The 22,591-nt window shown below is 43.9% G+C and overlaps 1 protein-coding gene across 7 annotated transcripts in view; it reads left to right on the top strand.

Moving 5' to 3' along the window:
• The first annotated feature begins 5,439 nt into the window (after positions 1-5,439).
• NDST4 (N-deacetylase and N-sulfotransferase 4) overlaps positions 5,440-22,591 on the top strand; it is a 208,710-nt gene continuing 191,558 nt past the window's right edge. For 3 of the 7 annotated variants that reach the window (XM_053256601.1, XM_053256599.1, XM_053256597.1), the window contains exon 1: positions 5,441-5,876. The gene's annotated coding sequence lies outside the window, so the exon portion shown is untranslated. Of the gene's footprint in view, positions 5,877-22,591 lie in introns of all 7 variants that reach the window. The other 4 variants (XR_008308702.1, XM_053256596.1, XM_053256598.1 and 1 more) reach the window with 3 other exon arrangements.

Genomic DNA, 22,591 nt, shown 5'->3' with positions numbered 1-22,591 from the left:
TCGCGGCTGGATTACTGTAACGCGCTCTATGTGGGGCTGCCCTTGAAGAATATCTGGAAACTGCAGCTAGTGCAAAACGCGGCAACGAGGGTGTTATCCGGAGCTGCCCGTTGGGAGCACATCACCCCCATTCTGAAAGAATTGCACTGGCTGCTGGTTCGTTTCCGGGTCCAATTCAAGGTGCTGGTTTTGACCTTTAAAGCCCTTAACGGTTTGGGCCTGGGGTATTTGAGGGACCGCCTGCTCCCAAGGGTTGCTGCCCGCTTGACAAGGACATCTGAGGGGGCCCTGCTCTGGGTGCCAACAATGAGAAAGGCCCGGCTGTTGTGCACTCAGGACAGGGCCTTCTCTGTTGCTGCTCCCAGACTTTGGAATGCTCTCCCAGTGGCCATTCGCTCCTTGGACTCCATCACGGCTTTTAGAAAGCTTGTAAAGACTTAGCTTTTTACCCAGGCTTTTACATAATCATTTTATTGCTGCTTCTATGTGTTTTTACTTGTATTGTTTTTATGTATGCTTTTAATATGTTTTTATATTTTTAGCTTGCTGTTTTTATTGTCTTTTTATTGTATATTAACTTTTGTAAACCGCCTTGGGGTTGTCTTTTAAGGAAAGGCGGTATAGAAATGCAACAATAAACAAACAAACAAACAAACTACAATGATGTCTTTAACAACACATGTAGATTGAACAACACAGGTTTTTTTCCCACAGCTGTGCATTCATGAGAAATTCATCCTAAACCTACTCCATGTTACATCAGAACTTCAGCATGACAGATTGGCTGCATTTGAACATAATGCAGAACCGGAGTTGCAGAGGACAGAGGTTGCCAAACCATTATCTGTGAATGTGTGCAACTACAGCCCCATTGGGGAAGTGACTGGATGTTGTGCTCCACAAACTCCAATTTGAACCCTCGGCTTGCAGTGAATATCACTGCTCAAAGCCGGGATTGAGCATGAATGCAGAACAGGAGGCTGCATTTGCTCTTACCAGAGTCAAGGGAGGCAGCTCCTCCCTCTCTCTGGCTGGGATTGGTTGTGCAGGCTGTCCTTCAAGCAAGAAGGAAGCTCAAACAGCCAGCCCCCCCCCTCTGTAGTCTCCCTGACTGCAGAGAGCCCACTTTCTGTTTCATCCAAATGTGGATAGGAGAGCGGGGTGGAGAGAGGAGTGGAACTGCTGGTCCATTGGATCGTGGTTCTGCATTGCATGTGAATGTGGCCATGATGTCATCATAGGTTCTTTGGGTCTTGGAATTTCTGAAAGCACTTTAAGGATTTGAGGAGAACAGAGGAAAGGATTCAAAGTTAGCTCCATTAAAATAAACATAAGTAAGTAGTAATTTATTACGGTCAAGGACCAGTCAACATACACACCAAAATATAAATCAGCATAAAACAAATCAAAATCAAAACAGTAAAACTAGATAACAAAACATCATGTTAAAAAATAATAATAATACGACTAACTGTAGTCCCATAAACTTCAGTGGGACTTAGTCATGCCTAATTTAGTCTGGATCCTGCCCAGAGTTTCCACAGATATCACTGTCAAATTACTCACAATATTTTGTAGGATCTGGCTGTCTAGCACTCAAAATTACATTGCATCCTATGTATACTTATTCAGAAGTAAATCCGACTGAATTCAGTAGAATCTAATAAGTAAGCAAGTACAGGTATGAGCTATGAAGGTCAAGGGAAAAAACACACAGGGATCTAATTGTGGTTCATTCATTGATTTTGCTTAAAAGTCATTGCAACTGTTGAATGCAGGCCAGAAGAACATCTGATGACTCAGCTGAATGCAACGCACCGATCATGTATGGTGATGCAACAGGAGTTGGTGTAATATTCTGGTCTTGTTGCCTTGGTGGGACTACAAAACAAGAGAGATTGTCAAGCATTTTTCAGGGCTGAATGCAGTGCATCTGGTGCACTGCATTCAGCTTTGTGGATCACAACAACTGCTTAGTCCCTTCTAAAGATTTTATCCAGGTTTGGGAAGCACAAAGACCATGAGTGATTTCCTCTTCTGTTCACCCCATCCATCTAAGGTTCAATCTAAACATGATACTGAACTAATTGCCTTTCTGTGTGTGCGGGGGAGGGGGTGTGATAATAGCTGTGGGGAGCCCTGATCAGGATTGGGACCATAGTGTATAAAGAGGAGGCTAACCCTTTCCCCTGAACTGATGTCCCAATAAAAATTGCACCCTACACTCCTATTTGTATAGCATCTTGGGGTATACAACAGCTTGTTGGAAAGGGGAATTTTAGTCAGGAAAACAGCATAGGAGAAAGGGTTAAATGTTGCTCCCTACACATCTGTATTTAGGGCTGCTGCAGCTCCTATTTTTAAAAAAGTTGGAAAGATGATAACATGTTTAACTGTTTGTCTCATCTAGTTTGACTCTAAGCTGGTTGTTCTGTGGAGGAAAGGAGGAAAGGCATTATTTCCAGATAAAAAGCATTATTACACCAAATAACAACTCTTGATTGCATCTTTCTGTACAGCTATTCAGATTTCCTTTGACAGAAATCATAAGTGTGTGTGTGCATGTGCACGTGTACGTGCATACAATAATAACAACATAATAATAAAAGGACATTCCATGCAAGGATTCCCAATAGAGCAATGCAAAATGCACTGGGTGGTTAATTTTGATCATGGAGAAAAGGGGAACATCATTCACACAGATATTTTAATGTCTCAATAATAACATGGTGGATGAGAGAATAACCAAACTGTGGTTTCAGATCCTAGTTCATTCCCTAACTGTGGTTAGGAGTTCAGGAGTATCACAGAACTGTGAGTTCAGGAGTATCACAGAACTGTGGTATACTTCTCATGGAAAGCTTTCTCTCTCCTTTCCTCATGCATGGAAAAGGAGCTGAGGGAAGCATGTGAACCCAGAGTTTGCTTGGGCTTGTTACTGAGCTAAGAATGTCCTGCCACCACTGCCATATTAGCATAATCTTAGAATGTTCATGTGTGATTGCCACAGCCTTGGCAACATGGCCCTAGAATTCTGAGCACCCAATCACATATGGCGGGAGTGGCAGGGGCGTAGCTATAATTGAGTGAAAGGGTTCAAAGAACACGGGCCCCCAGCTCCTGAGGGCCCTCCAGCTCCATCCCTCCCTGTTTTCTCCATTGTCTCCCTCAATCTGAGGGGCCGCCAGAGAGAGGGATGAACACGGGCCCCCTCTTCCCTAGCTACGCCCCTGGGGAGTGGGGGACACATCATACCGTCCTTCACCTCAGGCAGCAAAATAACTTGGACAACCCTGATGTAGGGGGTCCTTACTATAACTCCCGGAGTAATGGAAAACATTCAGCCAGCCACTTCAAGAGCAATCCTCAGAAGTGTCATACATATTTAATAAAGAAACAGTCCAATAGGGATAACATCTACAATTGTGGTTGAAAGCTCTATAGTATCTTCATTGTTGTGGCACAACCAGACTCACTCATGTACCATCACAGCTAAAATAGCATCCTATTCTTGTTGAGATTGGTCCATACATGCCTGTTTCACTAAGCCTCTAAAAAGGAAATGTTTGTTGCATTAAATGCCATTATTTGCTATAAGATCTTGGCTGCTCTGACTGACCCTCAGATGAGACCTTGAGGCTCTACACATGATCAGTGTGTGTAGAGCCTTACTGGGCTCTGCAGGCAGAGCAACTTAGCCCGCTCTCCCTGCAGAAGAGCAGGGAGTCATCCCTAGGCAGCTGGATTGGCCACCCACATGATTACTGGCTCCATCATGGAGCCGGTAGGGGCGGTGGAGATCGTGGGCCACCAGGCGCTCGTAAATCCCAGGATGCCTCATGAATCACCATGGTGTGGAGCCATGTCTTATGATTAGAAGAATGGGGTTAGCGGAGCACTCAGTCTGCTAACCTCATTTAAAGGGAGGGGCTTTTAGTACAGTTTGCTGCAGGGAGCCACACGGCTCCTGTTGCAGCACGGAACCACAGGAAAGTGGGCTAGCAGCCTTGGCCTGCTTTCCTGTGGTCGTGAGAATAACCTCCTTGTGGGATGTCAGCGGGGAACTCCCCAATGTGTTCCCCATTCACAGCTGATGCTAGTGCATTGCAAGGAGCTGGGCTGTACCCCATCTTTGATACAAGCAGATGTGGTGGCACCAAGTCATATTCTTAAAGTCAACATACAGCATAACACAGCATTTTGATTGATGGCAAGTTATAATTCTTCTAGATATGAATGGAATTGTGTTCAGAAACTGATATGGGGCATGGAATTCAGACCACATCCTGAAAAACCGAGCCTTCCCAAGCAAATTTCTAATCCTGAAGACTGGGAGATAGGCTCAGTGCTGTTTAAGCAGTGCCTGGTGATATCTCAGAAGGTAAGGGTTGGTCAATGTGGGGGCTGAGGTTCCAGTATGGGGATTCAGTGCCTTACCTAGTGTTTTATCCCTGCCTATGCTCAGCAGCAACAGATCAAATGCTGCATCCCGCCCCGCTCCACAAAAAAATCTCATCTTCTCACTTTACCTTATTTAGTCAGGTTACAGAATTCAGGATTTCCTGATTTAGAATTACCTGCTGACATGCTGCACCACATTATGCTTGCAGTGAAATGTAACGTTTGTGTCGTTGCATTAGAGCACTGTTGTGCATGTGCAATTGTGGAAATTGAGTTGCATGACATTGAAGCAATTGTATACAATGGTCCCACTGTTGCACAACTCCTTTGGACAGTGTTTGTGCTTTCACAACAGTGCTCTTGCACAAAAACTAACATGGAAAAACAAACTGCGCAAACATTACCTTCCACCACATGTGTAACATTGTGCAGTGTGTCAACCGTCTTTTTAAAAAAGCACAAAATATATACAGACCTGGACATGGAAACACACACTGAGACTTTGTTATTAAACCAGCAGCCTTGGTAACATTTCTGGGTTAAAACAGGGCTGGTTTTGTTCTGAATGCTGGAAGGGTGAGCCCCCGTCAGTCTTAAGCACGGATGATTCTCCGGCTCAACTTTCCCCCGTGCTTTGTGTCTGTCTTTTTGATGACAGGAAAATCGCTCTTCAAACTTCTCATTTCTCTGCGATTTTATTTTCACAGCTTCAACTGGAGATGTCAAAAGCTGCAAGTGGCATTCCCACTCCCGGATTTAATACAGCCAGGTTATAAAGGAGGTGGTCCAACAGTACAATGACAGATTATGCAAATCCTCCAGGAACAGCTTATCAATCACCAGGGTGTGAGCAGAATGCAGCTGATCTCTGAATTAGCTTCTGCTGGCATGTGTTCCTGTGTAACCCCACACTGACTGAATGACATCACAACAGCTTCTAGTCCTTGAAAACCTTGAGGATGATTAGCTGAAGGAATTGGCTGTTTCTGCCAATCATAATCCTCCAAAGCTGCCTTTATAGTTCTGTAGACATGAGGGGAGAGAAAAAGAGAGAGCGAGAAGGAGAGAGACAACTACAGCTAAGCAAGAGGCAAAGCAACAGCAGCAGTAGCAGCAGCTGGTATTCGGGTGATTAAGTAGTTCTCATAGCCTTTTTGCTGTTCTGTGACTGCTCCCTGGTGTAAGTCTTGTGTGTCCGAAAAGGAAGCTGCATTTTAACGGTGTGCTGAACAGAGGTTTGAATCCTTCCAGCTGGCTGCTTGTTTTGGAAAAGGGCTCTGTGTATAAATAAAATGTGACTGCTCCGGAGGAGTTGAGTGGACAGGGGATGGAGCGGGAGGAGTCTTCCTGAGATACCAGCATGATCATTGTGAAAAGGCACAGAAAGAGCTCCTACGTTACCTGGAACTGAAGGATGAGATCTCAAAAGAAGATTTTCTATTCCCTGCATGGACTTTCCTGGAAATTCTCTTAGGGTGAGTTATTCCATAGTTTGTGCATAGCTGAGGATGAGTTGTGCCCATTTTTTGTATGCATTTTGATGTACAGGTGGTACATGTTCAGTTATGAGCATAATACATGAAGGCAGCTTGCCTGAAGGGAAGCTATACATATTACCCACCTTTTACAAAGTATATCTTGGGAGGAAATCCTGTTATTTTGCATTCATGTTTCAGAGCAGAAGTATTCCCATCAGCTAGACAGAAGTGTGCTGAGGGTAGATTAAAGCAATATATGTTGACTTATTGATTAATCTTTGTCTCGCGGTTTGAAAGGGAGAATTAAGTTAACAGGAAATCAGAAAACAAGGGGAAAATCAGGAAGAATTAAACTGATGATCTAACCCTGGAGTTGCACTTCATACTCTTTTGCTGCCATCCTGTGCATGCTTACTTGAGAGTAAGTCCCCTTGAACTCAACAGAACTTCATTTGGAGTACACACACACATAACTGCACTGTAAGCTTTACGTCTATTAAAAATCTGGCAAAACAAGCCAATGAAAAGGTTATGATTACTTGGGAGGATACTTAAATGGAGCCATTTAAAGCTCTTCCCCTGATAACTAATCTGGTAGGGAGGTAGAATGGGCAGATTTGTTCTGTTCCACTGGTTTTGTAGTTGAACAGCAGCTGTCTGGGACATTTAAGAGAGATGGATTGTTCTGTGCTTGCTAGTACCAATTGCTTTAGACAGGAAGAAAGTGCAGGGAATGCAACCAGATCTAAAGAGAAAGTGCCTACAGAGTTAAGAGCAAGAACAGGGCATCCCAGCAGCTCTATCTTCTGGCTCAGAGTCATTGCTGCTGGGAATAAATACTCAAAACAGAACCGTTCCTAGAAGTGAATCAAGTTATTCATAAACACAAGAAGTCAGTGTGACCATATAAAAGCAGCTATAACTATTCTGAAGTTATCCCCCCGCACTTTACAGCCTGCTGCTCTGCCCTTCCTAATTATGATAACCCTATGTACAAATAAAGGGTTTCGAGGGATGCAAATATTTTGTGATCCCTAGTTCCTAATAATCATGCAGCCTGAGCCTATGGGTGTTTACTCCCATAGTAAGTCCTACTTACTTAAACAAACAGTCCTTACTCCCAGGCAAGTCGGGATAGGATTGTAGCATTTGAGATGCCTTTCCATTGATTTTGCAGCAGAAAACTCCAGACTCACACATGCTATGGTATTAAGCCCATGGGGGTGCAGGAAACTCTGAAATAAACGAGGAATTGGTTCTGGATTGGAGTGTAACTTTGGCTGCAGTCCACTAATCTGTTACTCCAAAGCAGTCCCACTTGCACGAATGGGGCTCCAGGGTTTGATGAACTCTAGCCCAGATCTCACTAACATTAAGGAAAGTGTTTAGCTTTGATATTTTTCTGAACTACTTCATCAGAGAAACCATCCCTTCCACATGACAAGCTGATCTCCACACTTAGTTCTGGGCAGAAATGTTGAAGATTCTTTTTTAACACCTTGTGCCATGTCTTAGATTTGGAACTGCTCTTTGATTCCCAGCATATGCTGAATGCTTTATCATCTTCAGAAAGCCAAGCATTCACCATTCAGTGCCAAACTGGCACACATTGAGCGCTTTCTGTAATGTTACTGAATAGTTCTCCTCTGTCTCATCAATTTGACAGAATAAAACAAAGCCTGGGAATTAGTTTTAAATATAAATAGCAATGGCTGAGTCACACACCACTTGCTTGTCATTAACTCCAACTGCTCTATACAATTTATATATTAACCACTACCTTTAAAAAGCCCATAACTTCAGCACTTCTGAACAGAACTTTGTGACTGTTGATCACTGCTAGATGGTCTGACAATGTGGTCCTTCCTTCCTTCCTTCCTTCCTTTTGTAGTGTCTGGGAAGTCTTATAACTATTCAATCTGTACAGAATACCAACTATTTCTTAACACCAATAAGAACAAAATATCCTGATATTAAAATGCTATTTTAGCACATGCCTCATTTGACAGGGCATCATCTCCATTGGCATTTTAGTGGTAAAATGCTTTCCACGAGAAAGAAGGCATTGACTCCAATGGAAAACTCAGTATGGGTCATATTTTCAAGCAAGGAAAGCCTCTATGGATATTTGAAAAATTCAAAAGTTAACTATGAACTACTCAATCAGTGCTCTGATTTATTTCATAAGATTTTATTTTATTTTTTACCAAAAGGAGAAAAGGGAACTTCATGAAATAACATTGCATTTTGAATCTAAGGAAATGTGGTTTAAATCACATTGTGCTGTTTCTGCATGGAATGATTAGGGAAGTGCTCTTGGAACATATGGTTTCTTTAGCTCACCTCCAATATACCAAAAATGATTCCCTGTACTCAGTCAATTACATCCCTAATATCTGAAAAGTTTTCTGAAGGAAATCAGAAATTTTGGAACTTTTCCCAACATGCAAGTTAAAGCCAATGATTTATTTAGAATATTTGTACCTTTGTACCTGCATCTAAACATGTTTATTTGTTTTTGTTGATCAAGTGTACAAATTCTGCAAAGAGCAAGTGTTTCCTCTGTCCAGTGAATATATTGTTGGGCACATATGTGCTAAAAATACCAGTTCAACTTCCAATTTATCAAATGGTTCTGGGCAATTTCTTTCCCTGTCACCTCCCTCCAGAAAATGGTCTTAATAATGAGTTTTATGATATGATGACAATCTAATTATCATCATAAACTGTACTAATGAAAAGAATGGGACCGTATAAATGCCCATTGAATCACCTTCTGAAAGAAATAATATTCAGCAAATGGAATCCACAATGTTAACTAGGTTTGTATGGTACACTGGTATTTGAATGCCCGCAAGCCTTTGGCCAGCTGTGCATATTTTCCTTTTTTTTCCTACATGGAGACACTGACCGCATTCAGACATAATGTGAAACCAGAAATAAAGGGCCTCTGGTTAAAATTTGTGTATGTCCGAATGCATGCAACTGCAGTTTGGACAAAAAATGGACCCACAGTTTCCTTCCCAGACTCTGATTTGTATCTTCAGTTTGTAGTGAGTTTTGCTGCCTTCAACTCCAGTTCTGGAGTGCCAGCATTACGTCTGAATGTGGCACTGCAATCACCCTGGTCGGCACCACAGTTGAGGGAGGAACCTCCTCCCTTCCTCCAGCTGCAATTGGCTGCCAGGGCTGTCCTTTAGTCAAGAAGGAAGCCGAAGCAGCCAGTTCCCCCTCCTTTCTGCAGTCATGCTGAGTGATGAGAGGGAGTTCTCCCTTATGTCCAAATTCAGACGGGAGAACCCGGGGAAGGGGGAACAGAACCCCAGCTCCATTGGACTCCCAGTTCTGTGTTACATGCAAATTTGACCAGTATCTGTGTAAGGACATATTAGTTGATTGTAATGTGTGAAGTTTGGCTCAAGTATTTGCCATGTTGCATGCCAAGGAACTGGGACACTTTATACATACTTATAGGCTGTTCATATATTCCTGCATTTCAGTGATCTCTGGTTTGAAAAGGGGTGAAGTTGTGCTGTAAAGCATTCCTATGCATACCTAGATTTAAAAATACCTTTTGCTCCCACTGATCATCTGTGACACAGCAGGTAGCTGAACTCCAGTTCTAACAGTATCCTGATGCTTGGAATATCATCTCCTATTTCAAAATTCTGTAGAAGCTCATCTAGCAAAACAGACTGGCCAGCTGCCAGAACTGACAGGTATTGCTGTTGGAAAGAATATTTTCGGTGCTCAACTTCATTAACACATTATGTAAAAGGATGCCATTGTACCTGAGCTTTGTCTCAGAAGAATTCTCATTTCATACTGGCAAACCTTCATTTTGCACTAATGAGAAGCTAAGGTGGCTGTGCTTAATAAAAAACAGAGAATACTTTTTTTAGGCAGTATAAAAGACACTCAGAAGATGCAGAAAGACAGACACTCAGAACAGAGTTGTCCCTAAAAAGGATGAGTAATGTCCTACATACCAAGTTTTATATGAGAATAATGTTTAACCTATAAAAACTGGCTGGATTAAGAAAATGAATATTGTATATACTAAACCAGAGAGCGCATTTGTTTCTAGTAATCTCAATAAGAATAGTTTTCCGCAACTGTTAACAGATAGTATCTGTGGTCATGTCTTTTATATGGCTAGCACTGTAATCCTATACATGTTACTTAGGCATAAGCCCAACTATGATCAAGTGCATAGGATTGCAATGTCAGCTTCCAAAGCATTTGTCCAAATTAGAACATTAAGTGTACTGTTTTATGCCATTAATTTTCCAAGAGAGTATATATAGGTTTATCTACATAGGATCTTCCTGCCCCATTCTCTGTGTGGTGATGAGCATGGATAACATACTGGCAGTCCCTGGTTCAAATCTCAGCTCAGCAGCTAATTCAAGGGCTACATTTACACATAATATGAAACTGGAGGTGAAGGGATATCTAGTTTTGAAAACTGTATGTCCGGATGTGGGCAACTGCATTCCTGTCAAGAAATGGATATGCAGTTTCCCTCCCCGGCTGGTGCTTTGTACCTTCATTTTGTAGTGAGGTCTGCCACCTGGACCTCTGGTTCTGTGTTGTCAGCATAACATCCGCACGTTAGTACTGCCATATGGTTGCCCTGCAACTGGAATTGAGGGAGGAAGCTCCTCCCTCACTTTGGCTGCTATTGGCTGCCAGGGCTGTCCTTCAGTAAAGAAAGAAGCCCAGATAGCCAGTTCCCCCTCCTCTGTGAAGTTAGAGAAACTGCAGAGAGGAAGCTTCCAATTTCGTCCGAAATTGGAAGGGACCCAAATTTACGTCTGAAGGAGGCCACTGAGTAGAACAGGGAACAGGGTGTGGTCTCTCAGGCTTTCTCAGTTGACATCAGTTGGTAACATAAGAACATAAGAACAATCCTTCTGGATCAGGCCCAAGGCCAATCTAGTCCAGCATCCTGTTTCGCACAGTGGCCCACCAGATGCCACTGGAAGCCACAGACAGGAGTTGAGGGTGTGCCCTTTCTCCTGTCATTACTCCCCTGCAACTGGTACTCAGAGGCACCATGCCCTTGAGGCTGGAGGTGGCCCACAGCCCTCTGACTAGTAGCCATTGATAGACCTCTCCTCCATGAAGTCATCCAAACCCCTCTTAAAGCCATCCAGGTTGTTGGCTGTCACATCCTGTGGCAGAGAGTTCCACAAGTGGATCACGCGTTGTGTGAAAAAGTACTTCCGTTTGTTGGTCCTAGACCTCCTGGCAATCAATTTCATGGAGTGACCCCTGATTCTAGTGTTGTGTGAGAGGGAAAAGAATCTCTCTCTCTCCACTTTCTCCACGCCATGCATGATTTTATTGACCTCTATCATGTCTCCCCGCAGATGTCTTTTTTCTAAACTAAAAAGCCCCAGGTGTTGTAGTCTTGCCTCATAAGAAAGGTGCTCTAGGCCCCTGATCATCTTGGTTGCCCTCTTCTGTACCTTCTCCAGTTCAACAATGTCCTTTTTAAGATGTGGTAACCAGAATTGTACGCAGTACTCCAAGTGTGGTCGCACCATAGTTTTGTATAAGGGCATTATAATGTTAGCTGTTTTATTTTCAGTCCCCTTTCTAATGATCCCTAGCATGGAATTTGCCTTTTTCACAGCTGCCGCACATTGGGTCGACACTTTCAACGAGCTGTCCACCACAACCCCAAGATCCCTCTCCTAGTCCGTCACTGACAGCTCGGATCCCATCAGCGTATACTTGAAGTTGGGGTTTTTTGTCCCAATGTGCATCACTTTACACTTGCTAACATTGAACCGCATTTGCCATTTTGTCGCCCACTCCCCCAGTTTGGAGAGATCCTTTTGGAGCTACTCACAATCCGTTTTGGATTTCACTACCCGGAAGAGTTTGGTATCATCTGCAAATTGGGCCACATCGCTGCTTAACCCTGCTTCTAGATCATTTATGAATAAATTAAAAAGCACCAGTCCCAGTACAGATCCCTGGGGGACCCCACTTCTTACTTCCCTCCATTGTGAAAACTCTCCATTTATACCTACCCTCTGTTTCCTGTCTTTCAACCAGTTAGCAATCCACACATGTACTTGTCCCCTTATCCCATGACCGCTAAGTTTCCTCAGGAGTCTTTGATGAGCAACATAAAAGCTTATATCGATTGTGGAGTTAAATAAACTGACCAGTATTACTGAAACAATTTATGTGGAACATATACATTCTAATTATAATTATGTCTTAAAATGATTGTGTGGGGTCTGTATATTGCAAGATCTCCAAAGAAGTCCTATGTGGACATTACAGTTCTGGCTGTATTGTACCCAATTGGAGGGAGGGAGGGAGGGAGGGAGCATCTCTACATTCCTCCAGATTACCATACTCCATGGCCACACCCTCTGCTGTCCCTGCATTAGAAACATAGTAAACTGCATTATGTCAAGTCAGACCATTGGTCCATCCAGCTGTGTATTGCCTACACAGACTGTCAGCAGCATCTTCCCCAGGCAAGACTCTTTCCCAGGCCGATCTGGTAGGGATGTGCATGGAACCATGGTGGGGAGGGGGTTCAATTCCAGTGGGGGGGGCAGCTTTAAGGGTGAGGGAGGGTACACTTACCCCTCCCACCACTTTCCCCCTGCCAGCGCTTGTTGCCAGTAAAAACCTTTGGGGCGGCAGTGTACCTCCCTGCTGCCCTTTCCCCCTCCTTGGCCGGAAGTGGCCAGAAGTACCGGGTGCATGTGCGCCCATCACGTGCATGTGCGTGCATGTCAGATGGTGCGTGTGATGTGCGCACGCACACCGGTACTTCTGGCCACTTCCGGCTGAGGAGGGGGAAGGGGCAGCAGGGAGGTACACTGCTGCCCTGAAGGTTTTTACCCACAACAAGCACTGGTGGGGGGAAAGAGATGGGAGGGGTAAGTGCACCTTCCCCCACCCTTAAAGTTGCACCCCCCGCATCAAACTTCGAACCCTGCCCCCCCAGTATTCGAACCTGTTTGGAAGTCCGTATAAGGGCCTCTGAACAGGTTTGTGCACATCCCTACTACTTGGAGAGGTCAGGGATTGAACCTTGGACCTTCTGCATGCAAAACAGGTGCTCTACCACTGAGCTGCACCCCCCCATACCCAGACAAGCATTCAGTGCTTATCTGCAGAGACAAGTGATGAACCTGGAAAGAGCAAAGGGCATGGCCACAGAGTGCAGTGCAGGATAGAATATTGGGAACCAATTGATAGATAGGTTCCTAAAAGTGGAAATGCATAATGTTGCATGTGGGGGAAAAAGAGGTACAACATTACCTTAGGCTGTGTGCAGTAGTCCCCTATATATTATATCACGTGCAGTAACCTGTGATTCCTCTAGGTAATTTGCCCTGTTGCCATGAGGCTGAGGCCTCTTTCCCAGGGACTCCATGTGGGAGGCACTGTTGTGTGAAAATTTGAAAAATTCCACACATATGGCTCTCTGCCAGATGTGTGGAATAATCCCATTCAGATGAGAGAGATTCACATGAACAACCCTGTCCATGTGATCAGTTTATTCCTAGAAAACTATCTTATACCAAGCCAGACCATTAGTCCTTCTAGCTCAGTATTGTCTCTCCTGACTGGCAGTGCTCTGCAGGGTTTTAGGCAGAGTCTTCCCCTGCATACAAAGCAAACGCTGAGCTACAGCCCTATCTCCATATAGTCATATCTCTCTACACATACATGCTACTGAGATCACAGCGCACCAAAGCAGATTCCATGCATGTGTGGGAGAGAGGCGGGGGGAGAGAAGAGAGAGGGAGAGAGAGCACCTTACAAGGGATGAGATGCACTGAATTCACATACCTAATCCTTACATGCAATACTGTGAATTGCTGGCAACACCAAGAACTACGCTAAACTTTGAATGGCACCATATGGAGAATGTTATTTCCACTTCTTGGCAATTGATTCTCTAAAGCAGTGGTTCTTAAACTGAGTGGCAGAGTACAGATGTGCCAAAACATTATCTGACTAGCTGAATCGCATGTACCTCAATTTAAAATCGAGGGCTTACACAAACCCTTTAAAGAGGAGTAGAGCAAGTCCTGCTCCTCCTCCACTCACCGCCACTGGCACCATCCCAGCGCTCCCCCCCACCCCAGCTATGACCGCACGTTGGTGGGGCATCTCCCAGTGGTGCTGGCACACACATGGCCTCTGCGCACATGTGGTAGCCATTGGCATGGGCAGTATGGTTGCATTTCCACATTTCGGCACATCCCCAGGCAGAGCCATAACACTACAAATATGCTTTGGTTCCTCCTTGTCTGTCTTCCAGTAAAAAGCTCCCAAGGTGTCTAACATCCAGTGTACCAATCATAACAATCAATGAAAGAGATTAAAAACCAGAGAGAAAAAGGGAGAGCCGATCACTGATCAAACAGTTCAATAGCTTGCCTGAACAAAAGGGTTTTTGAAAGCCAGTGGGATAAAAAGAGTATGGGAGCAGTACAGATTTCCCAGGACAGTAAGATCCACTATTCAAAATGCCCTCTCAGCACTCACTCCACCTGGACCTCAGGTGGGATGCACAAGAGGGCCTCAGAACATGACATCACCACATGATAACATATAATATCACCATGTGACATCCATGAACACCTAATTATTATTTCATCTAATTCACCTGAATTCTTTGAGGAGCACACAAAACACTGACATTTCCAGAAAGTTTTGTTTACATAAATCTTTGACTTTGGTCCTTATGGTGGAGCACAGAAAGCTAATAACTAAGGAGTTTTGAATTCAAAGTACAGCTAAATAGTCCTCAGAGTGTGGGGTGTTTGACTTCACACTCTTTAAGATCCTGTCTTTATAGGAATGTGCAGAAATCTCCAGCAAATTTCCTTCTTCTTCTTCTTTTTTTTAGAAACTCATTTGGCCTCTCTTGAAAAGGCCCAGGTGTTTTGCATCAGGCAGAACCCTGACATTCACTTCAAAATCTACTTTGGGGCGGTTCTGACAATACCAGCACCAGCACACATAAAGAAGGCAAGTATGCACCAAGAGCACACCAGCTTCCTTGTCACTGAAGGACATCCTGATGCACTGTCGGGACATCCTTCAATTGCATGAGAAGGGCAGTAACCTGAATCATCCCTCTGCATGTGTTCCAAAACCTGTTGAAACAGGCTTTTGCAGCTCACGTAGAGGTGCACTTCAGTTGAATGATCTCATGCATTCGAAGGATGTCACAACAGCGCTTTGGGATGCCCTTCAGTGAGAAAGGGGCAGGTGCACTCTTGGTGCATACCCACCTTCTTCACATGTGCTGAGGCCAGTATAATTGGAACCAACCCTTAGTGTGGAATTTCAGCACTGTGCCATTACTGCCGCATCATTAGAGATGGCTCAGATCCAGAAGGCAGTGATCTGAGACAGATCCACTTCTCCCGCTTCTCTGCCTTCCCAGATGATGGTGCTCAAGCAAGAGCCTTGGGAAATGAGTGGATAAAGATACAGTGTGGAAAAGGTTTTTTTTAAAAAAATAATAATAATCCAGGTTTGGAAAATGAAACCCTAAACTGTGAACAGTATTCCCTCTAACAGGGATTCTGAGATGTTGTTGACTACAACTCCCAGAATCCCCAGCTGCAATGGCTTTTGCTTAGGGATTATGGGAGTTGTAGTCAACAACATCTTAGAATCCCTATTAGAGGGAACACTGACTGCTCTCTGATAGGGCTCCCTATGCTGCCTACGTACTTGAGGAGGCAGTCTGGCTGATCAGTTGGAGTTGCATGCACTCAGAGCTTTAGCTAATGGGAAGAAGAAAAAACACACTGTATAGCCTTTGTTTTGATGTGGTTTTGTGGTCATGATATGGATTGGCTTGTATGGGGTAGCTAGGGAAATTGGTCTAAAATGCAATGCAGTGACTGAAGGGTTGTTTTGCAGTTTAGACAAATCCTGGTGGGAAAGGACAGAGAACAAAGCAGCAGCTCTTGATTGCCACTGAATGTGTGAAGGAGAACATTTGGCATCCTTTAATAGTACCCAAGAGTGTGCTGGAGAAGGCAGCAATCCAACACAATGTTGATGCACTGCAAATTACTCTATCATTCAAGAAGCTGAAATGTAATAGGGTGTGGTGTACACAGTCGATTGGCATCAAGAGTGTGCAGTAGCTGGAAACTAATAACATATGCCCCATAGCACAGGCTAGCAACTGGGCATGTGGCATCCTGTCTTGCATCAGGAAGATGTGTCTTGTCCTAGAGGAATAATCTAGCCATGCTTTTGAGCTCAGCCAGTTCTCGGCCGCAAGCTTGGTTTCCGCAGCCCTTAGGGGACAAATACGTATTCCGCTTAGTTAATTAAAAGAGAGAATCCTGCAAGTAATAACAATCAAGTTCCTGCTTGGAAATGAAAAACCGCTTCCCATAGGATGCAATCAATATATCCCATTTCAGGAAAGGGTGAGTCTGTGCTGCTCATGCAGAAGTAGATGACCGCTTTGCCAAACCTTCAGTAATGAGTACAGCAGCCCACATTGTGATACACTGAAACAGTCAATTGAATCAGCCTTTTAATCTTAAGTCAAGGCTGACATTGGGAAGTTTGGATGGTTGGAGAAGATTGCTAGAATGCACCATACTGCTGCCAGAGACTTGTCCCTGTTCACAAAGGCAATATCCCTGCCCAAGAGCTCCCTTAGGAGCAAAGGAACGTCTGGCATTCTTAATAGGGATATGGACGAATTCTCAGATATTTTTCGCTTTACATTTCTCCTTGAGATGAACCCTGAAATTTCCTCCAAATTCTATTTTCTCCATGGAGGAAACCAGAAACTCTTCAAATTTTACTTTTTTGAAATTTCTTATCATCCCTAGTTCACAACAGAAGATATCTAGAAGGTATCCCTTTCTATGTGCACCACTAAGCCAATCCAGGGATGTTCTTATTCATATAGTGGGTGAGACGGCTTACTTCAGTTTAACCAAACAAAGGAATGGCTTCAGTGTGGCTTGGACTTTCCAGTTGATCGGTGGAGGCTCTTGTGAGCAAGAATGATTCTCATTCCAGGTTTATGGAGCGTTATCCTTTCTCAAATGAGATGCCTGTGTGTCCAAAGTGCTTCAGATCATATCCATGGTATTAGAAATGTTATTTAAACTACAAAAGTAGAGATGTTGGGGTAATCTATCAGGCTTGATTGGCAGATAAAGTGGTTCTACTGGCGTGAACAATTATCCCAAACTGTATTTGTTGGGCAAAGAATCTGTTGGGCAAAGAATCTGTTGGGCAAAGAATCAGATGCACGAGTCCTTCCATGAATATCCATGGAGAGGCAGAGCAAAATGCTGCAGTAATAAAAACGGTGTGCAATTTGCACACATTCCTGCAAATACAAGTTGGACTATGTCGCCGGGATTCAAGAACCATTGACTCAGCTTTAGCCCTCTCCTCTTGGCAGCAGCATCCTGTGCTGACAGGTGATGTCTGAAATACAAAGTGGCTTCAGAAGGTGATGCAGGATGTGGAGTGGGCATCTGAGAGGGAGGGAGGGAGAAGTACTTACTTGTAAAGTGTTTTCCTTGGATCTTTGTTTCTCAAATCAATGCAGCTTCTCATGTTCCAACTATGTTCTCCAATATTCCCCTATGTCAGGCTCCAAGCCAGAACTATGGAATTAATAGTGATGATGGGCACAGTTGTGGAGCCAGCAAAACGGCGGCCTGGGTCCGGCACTGCTTGGCAGCCCCCTCCAGTAATGCCCCATGTGCATGATGTCACATGCACGAGGGCATGACTCAAGCTCCATAGAAGCTCAGGCTCCCTCCCTGGAGGAAGAGAAAGGGAAATATGTCCTCTCAGGCAGCCAGCGCTACCTAAAATAACAAGCAGAGAGTTTGCTCAGGGCTCTCAGGAGCCCGGGCATGAGAGGAGGGTAAGCTCTACAGGAGCTCTACAGGAGCCTGAGCCATCCCCCTCCGTAGGTTTTGGTGGCCCCTTTCATTGGTGGCCCGGGTACTTTGAACCCGCTTGCACAATCGTGGCTCCGCTCCTGAATGGACAGCACTCCATCAACGCTAGGGACCCACCAGGGCTGCTTGCAGAACTTGAAAGGCAGCCTAAATGCTATAGCATAACAGGACTGCAGCAGAATGGCTTAAACCCACTTCTGAGTAGCTGGGCTGCTGCACAGTGCTCCTTCCATGGTTTCCAATGGAAGCAGCACTGTGCAAAAGTGGTTTTAAGTCATTCAACCACAGGGCTACTCAACTTCAGCCCTCTTGCAGATGTTGGCCTACTACTCCCATAATCCCTGACTATTGGCCATTGTAGTTGGGGATTATGGGAGCTGTAGTCCAAAAACAGCTGGAGGGCCAAAGCTGAGCAGCCCTGTTCTACAGTAACCTCTCATGCTACACTGTCTGGATTGTCTTTCAAGTTGCACCAGCAGCCTTGGTGGATCCTTACCATCAACAGAGGGCAGCTGTTGTGTTGGCTATGCCAGAATCTACACTCCCAGAAGCTCTGAGTGAAGCCTGAGTGAAGCCTGAGATAGTCTTTGTCACCTGGTAGTGCTAAAGACTACCAGTGCAAGTCTGCTGAACTCCATAATCCATTTAAAAACTGTTATAAGCTGATTCACCATGCTCAGAAGTTCTGACACACTTGAAAACTTGTGAGAGATTTTATGTCTTTTTTGTTGGTCCTAACATAGGTTTTGGCTGATAATGCACAGAGTTTTGTGTACATTGTAACAGAAGATCCATGCAGTTTATTTTATTTTATTGTTCAATTTTTATACCGCCTTTCATAAAGCATCCCGAGGTTGTTTCTGAAAGTTAAAATACAATAGAATTCCATAAAAATCATTTAAGACCTTAAAATTGATTAAACAGTAAAAACCATAAAACACCAAAAGCAAAAACCATACAAAAAGACATCAGAAGCAGAAAAGCTGAGAGGCTTGGCAACCCCTGAGGGGTAAAAGCCTGAACAAATAAAAAGGTCTTTAGTTGGCTTTTTAAAAATGCAGCCAGAGATGTCAAAGAGCAGACATTCACTGGAAGAGCATTCCAGAGCCTGGGGGCAGCAAAAGAGAAGGCCCTGTCCTGCGTGCACGGCAATTTAGCCTCTCTCAATGTCAAAGCTGATAGAAAGGCAGGATATACATCTTTTAAACAAACAAACAAACAAACAAATAAGCAAGCAAGCAAGCAATAATCAGCTGGCCAGCTTTGAGCTTTCAATAAGAACCAGATTCTAGCTCTCAGTAAGAACCTGTAGAATCCAAGTGAAGGGGTTGTGGTATGCAAGGAGTCAAATCAGGAATATTAACAGTTTAATGAAATAGATATTATGTACAGAGAGGCAAGTGCAGACCACTTTTCCGTACTCTTGCTGCTGGTTGTTTGTTAGCCCCACCTTTACTCCAAGACTGGCATTCAAGTAACTGCTTTCAAAAGCTGGCCTGGATCAAGGAATGGATTAATGAAAAACACCACATAACCTATTCAATAAATACCTTTTGGGGCCCTTGGGAATGCTGCGTGCCAAACCTCTATGACATGGACGAGGTTTGGAATTGCATGGAATCAGTGTACATGCTCTGATCTTAGGTCAGTGAGGTGCTGCACAGTCCACAAGAACTGTGCAGTGGAAACCCAGCTCTCCGAGGTTTCAGAGAAGGGGATGCCAAGGACTAACTCTGAGACCTTCTGTATGCAAAGCACATGTTCCACCACTGAGCTGTGGCCTCCACCTACTAACACTCCAACCATAAGCAGTGGAGAGGCAGGGAATCATATTTCTAGTTGTGATCGATGGCTTTGTTCCTCTAAGAAAGTTTCTTCCCTGTAGGGGGGAAAAGACCCAGATGGTGCATGTATCATGGAGCACACTTATATTTCCTCCAGGAACCTCAGAATAATTCTTCATATGCTGTGTCAAGTCCTAATCATACATAGATCTGATCTAACAGTTGTTAAAATGACTGCAAAGAAATAAAACTGCACGAGCAATCACTGAAAGAAAATAAAACAAGTACTGGATGTACCACTCCACTGCACACAGAAGATTATGCATGCTGCATATCCCTAGGTAACCGTACTTTGTAACAATGATATTCTCTGTTTTTAAAGATATCAGATCAACCACAGTAATGCAAAGCTGCATATAATCTTGAAGATTTTACAAATATGCACATATCTTACTGTAAACTAGTGGACAGGGAAGTTTTTATGCAACCCACTCTACTATTGTGTTCACTCTACTAGTGAAGCAGATGTATGCTGGTTTAAGTGGGTTTTTCTGAAATCAACAGAACTAGTGGCTTCATCCTAAACACTTTTGCTTAGAAGTATAAAGATTGATTCACTTAGTATAAAGCAGCTTCATATACCCCAGTAAGACTTGGGATCTCCCCTATTGCAGCAAGTTTCTTCATGATCATGCTTAAGAATGAGTTTTACAATGCTATATGGGGAAATAGTGTATTGAAATTCAGAATTGTGTGATTTTGATTTTCCATGAAAAATCTGTGTGGAGGAATCTTATATGGCTGACATCCTAACAAAGTGCACATGTAAGAAAGACAATGGGGACATGGCCCTCATTGATGTGTTTCCTCTCTTACAGATCACTTCTGGAGTGCAGGCAGAACTGAGAAGTTGCATCTGCTTACGCATGTGGGGAGGGACCGGGAAGGTTGTACATAGGCCTCCATCACATACCTGCAGTGCACTCTGTTAGGAGGAGAGCTGGTCTTGGGGAAGCAAGCAAGAATTGTCCCCCATGCTAAGCAGAGTCTTTATTGTTGTGAATTAATATTTGCCTCCCCTCTGTGACCCAGGAGGATCATACGTGGAGTGCATTGAATTCAACCATGCAGATAGTAAATACTTCGCTAATCAGGTATGACTTCCTAGAGATAATGGGCCAAACCGATGTGAGGGGGCCAGTTGGATGATATATCCACTGGCTTCTCCACATCACATGGCACAAGAGCACATGCATGTGTGTCTCCCCCACAACCAGCATGCTGTCTCACTCTGTATAATAGTGAGAGTGGGGGGCTTCATCCACACTACCCCTCAGTACATGAATTAACTACCAATTTGTGTGCAAGAGGGTGGTTTGGATGAACTGACCCCTCTACAATTATGCAGCAGCAGGATGGTTCATGGAATTGAGAAGGAGTTACAGGCATACACTCCTCCCTCTTGTGATAAGAGGGGATGAAGCCTAGGAGTTCTGTGACTGAAACTTCTAATGTCTTTTTAAACAAGTAGTTGTTGAGGGATGGGAAGAGGTTGGATCACACCATGTGGCCACAGCATAGTTGGAGAGGAGGCATAGTTTCTTGTTCCCATAATGAGTCGCCAACTTAAATTGCTCCTCTCAGTGCTGCTATTAGCTCCAGAGGGCAAGTCGGGCACAAAAATTTGTCTCAGACACTCAGCATGAGGGTAGAGGGGTGTAACTCTTTTTCCCATGCCAATTCAATGCCTCCCCCAAAGCTGTTATTAGTAGCAGAGAGCAAAAGCTACAAGCACAACAACACATGTACTAAGATTCCAGTTCTGTGGCTATGAATAATAAGGCACTGGTTATTTCTTGCTTTAATCACTATAAATCAGAATACAGGGGAGTGCTGTGCATGGAGAAATGATGGGAAAGAAATGAGAATGAGACCATTCTGATTTTCTGATTACTTTGATTGAGGTAGCCAGCCCGGCTGCAAAGTACTAGACCAGTGGTTCCCGACCTGGGTTCCTCCAGATGTTGCTGAACTACAACTCCCAGCATCCCCAGCCACAATAAATTGCAGCTGGGAATGATGGGAGTTGTAGTTCAGCAACATCTGGAGGAGCCCAGGTTGGGTATCACATGCCACCTAGTCCCTACAGATCTGGGTGAAATGGCGTTAATTGTGGGTCCTTGTCTGTATTACCCACAAAGTTCAAGGAAAGCACAAGAGCTTCACTTTGAAGAGTAGCTACAGGAAGAATAAAGGAACTGGCGGGGAAGAGAACAAAAGAGTTGTGTATTACATAGATGGTATTTTTCCTGTTATACTTTTAGTTTACTGTAGCTGTTCGGTCACCAGCTGTGTGCCATAAAACCCACTGAGTATGTGTGGAAATTAATGCTGCTGTTTGAGGCTTCAAATTTGCATTGCCTGGCCTTTTTATTTCTAACAGAGCAACCTTAATGTTGCATTAATGCAGGTCTCTTGGCTGAAAGGGGAAAGCAAATCATACCTCAGAAACTTGATTGTGTTGTTGGCAGTGGTACAAAAACAGCAGTAAATGTAATATATATGGACTTCACCAAAGCATTTGATAGTATCTCACAAAAAGTTGCTTGCAAAATTCAATTAAATCAAATTGGCTCAGAGCAATGAGTTGACACAAGGTCCAAAATGTAGCCAAAAACCATTTTCAAATCCCAATGATAAATGTTAATGCATCAAATTGTAACATCGTGGGGATTGTCTAGGTGCTGGCCATAGTTTTGTTGAGTTATTCAGTTGATATCTTTATTACTTGCAAGGAGGAAAGTTGTTGTTCAGAACAGAAGGATTAGATTTGCAGATTTTAGAAACATGAGCAAGGACATAAAAAGGAGTCTTGGGAATGAGTCTTTTTATAATGAAAGACTCCGACATAAAAGAACAGTGCTGTGTGCCAGTCTCTGCTCATCCGCCCTTGATCACTTGCACCACATCT

Source organism: Hemicordylus capensis, chromosome 5 (genome assembly GCF_027244095.1).
Source record: "Hemicordylus capensis ecotype Gifberg chromosome 5, rHemCap1.1.pri, whole genome shotgun sequence".
Classification (NCBI taxonomy): Eukaryota; Metazoa; Chordata; class Lepidosauria; order Squamata; family Cordylidae; genus Hemicordylus; species Hemicordylus capensis.
This window is presented reverse-complemented; position numbering and strand designations above follow the sequence as displayed.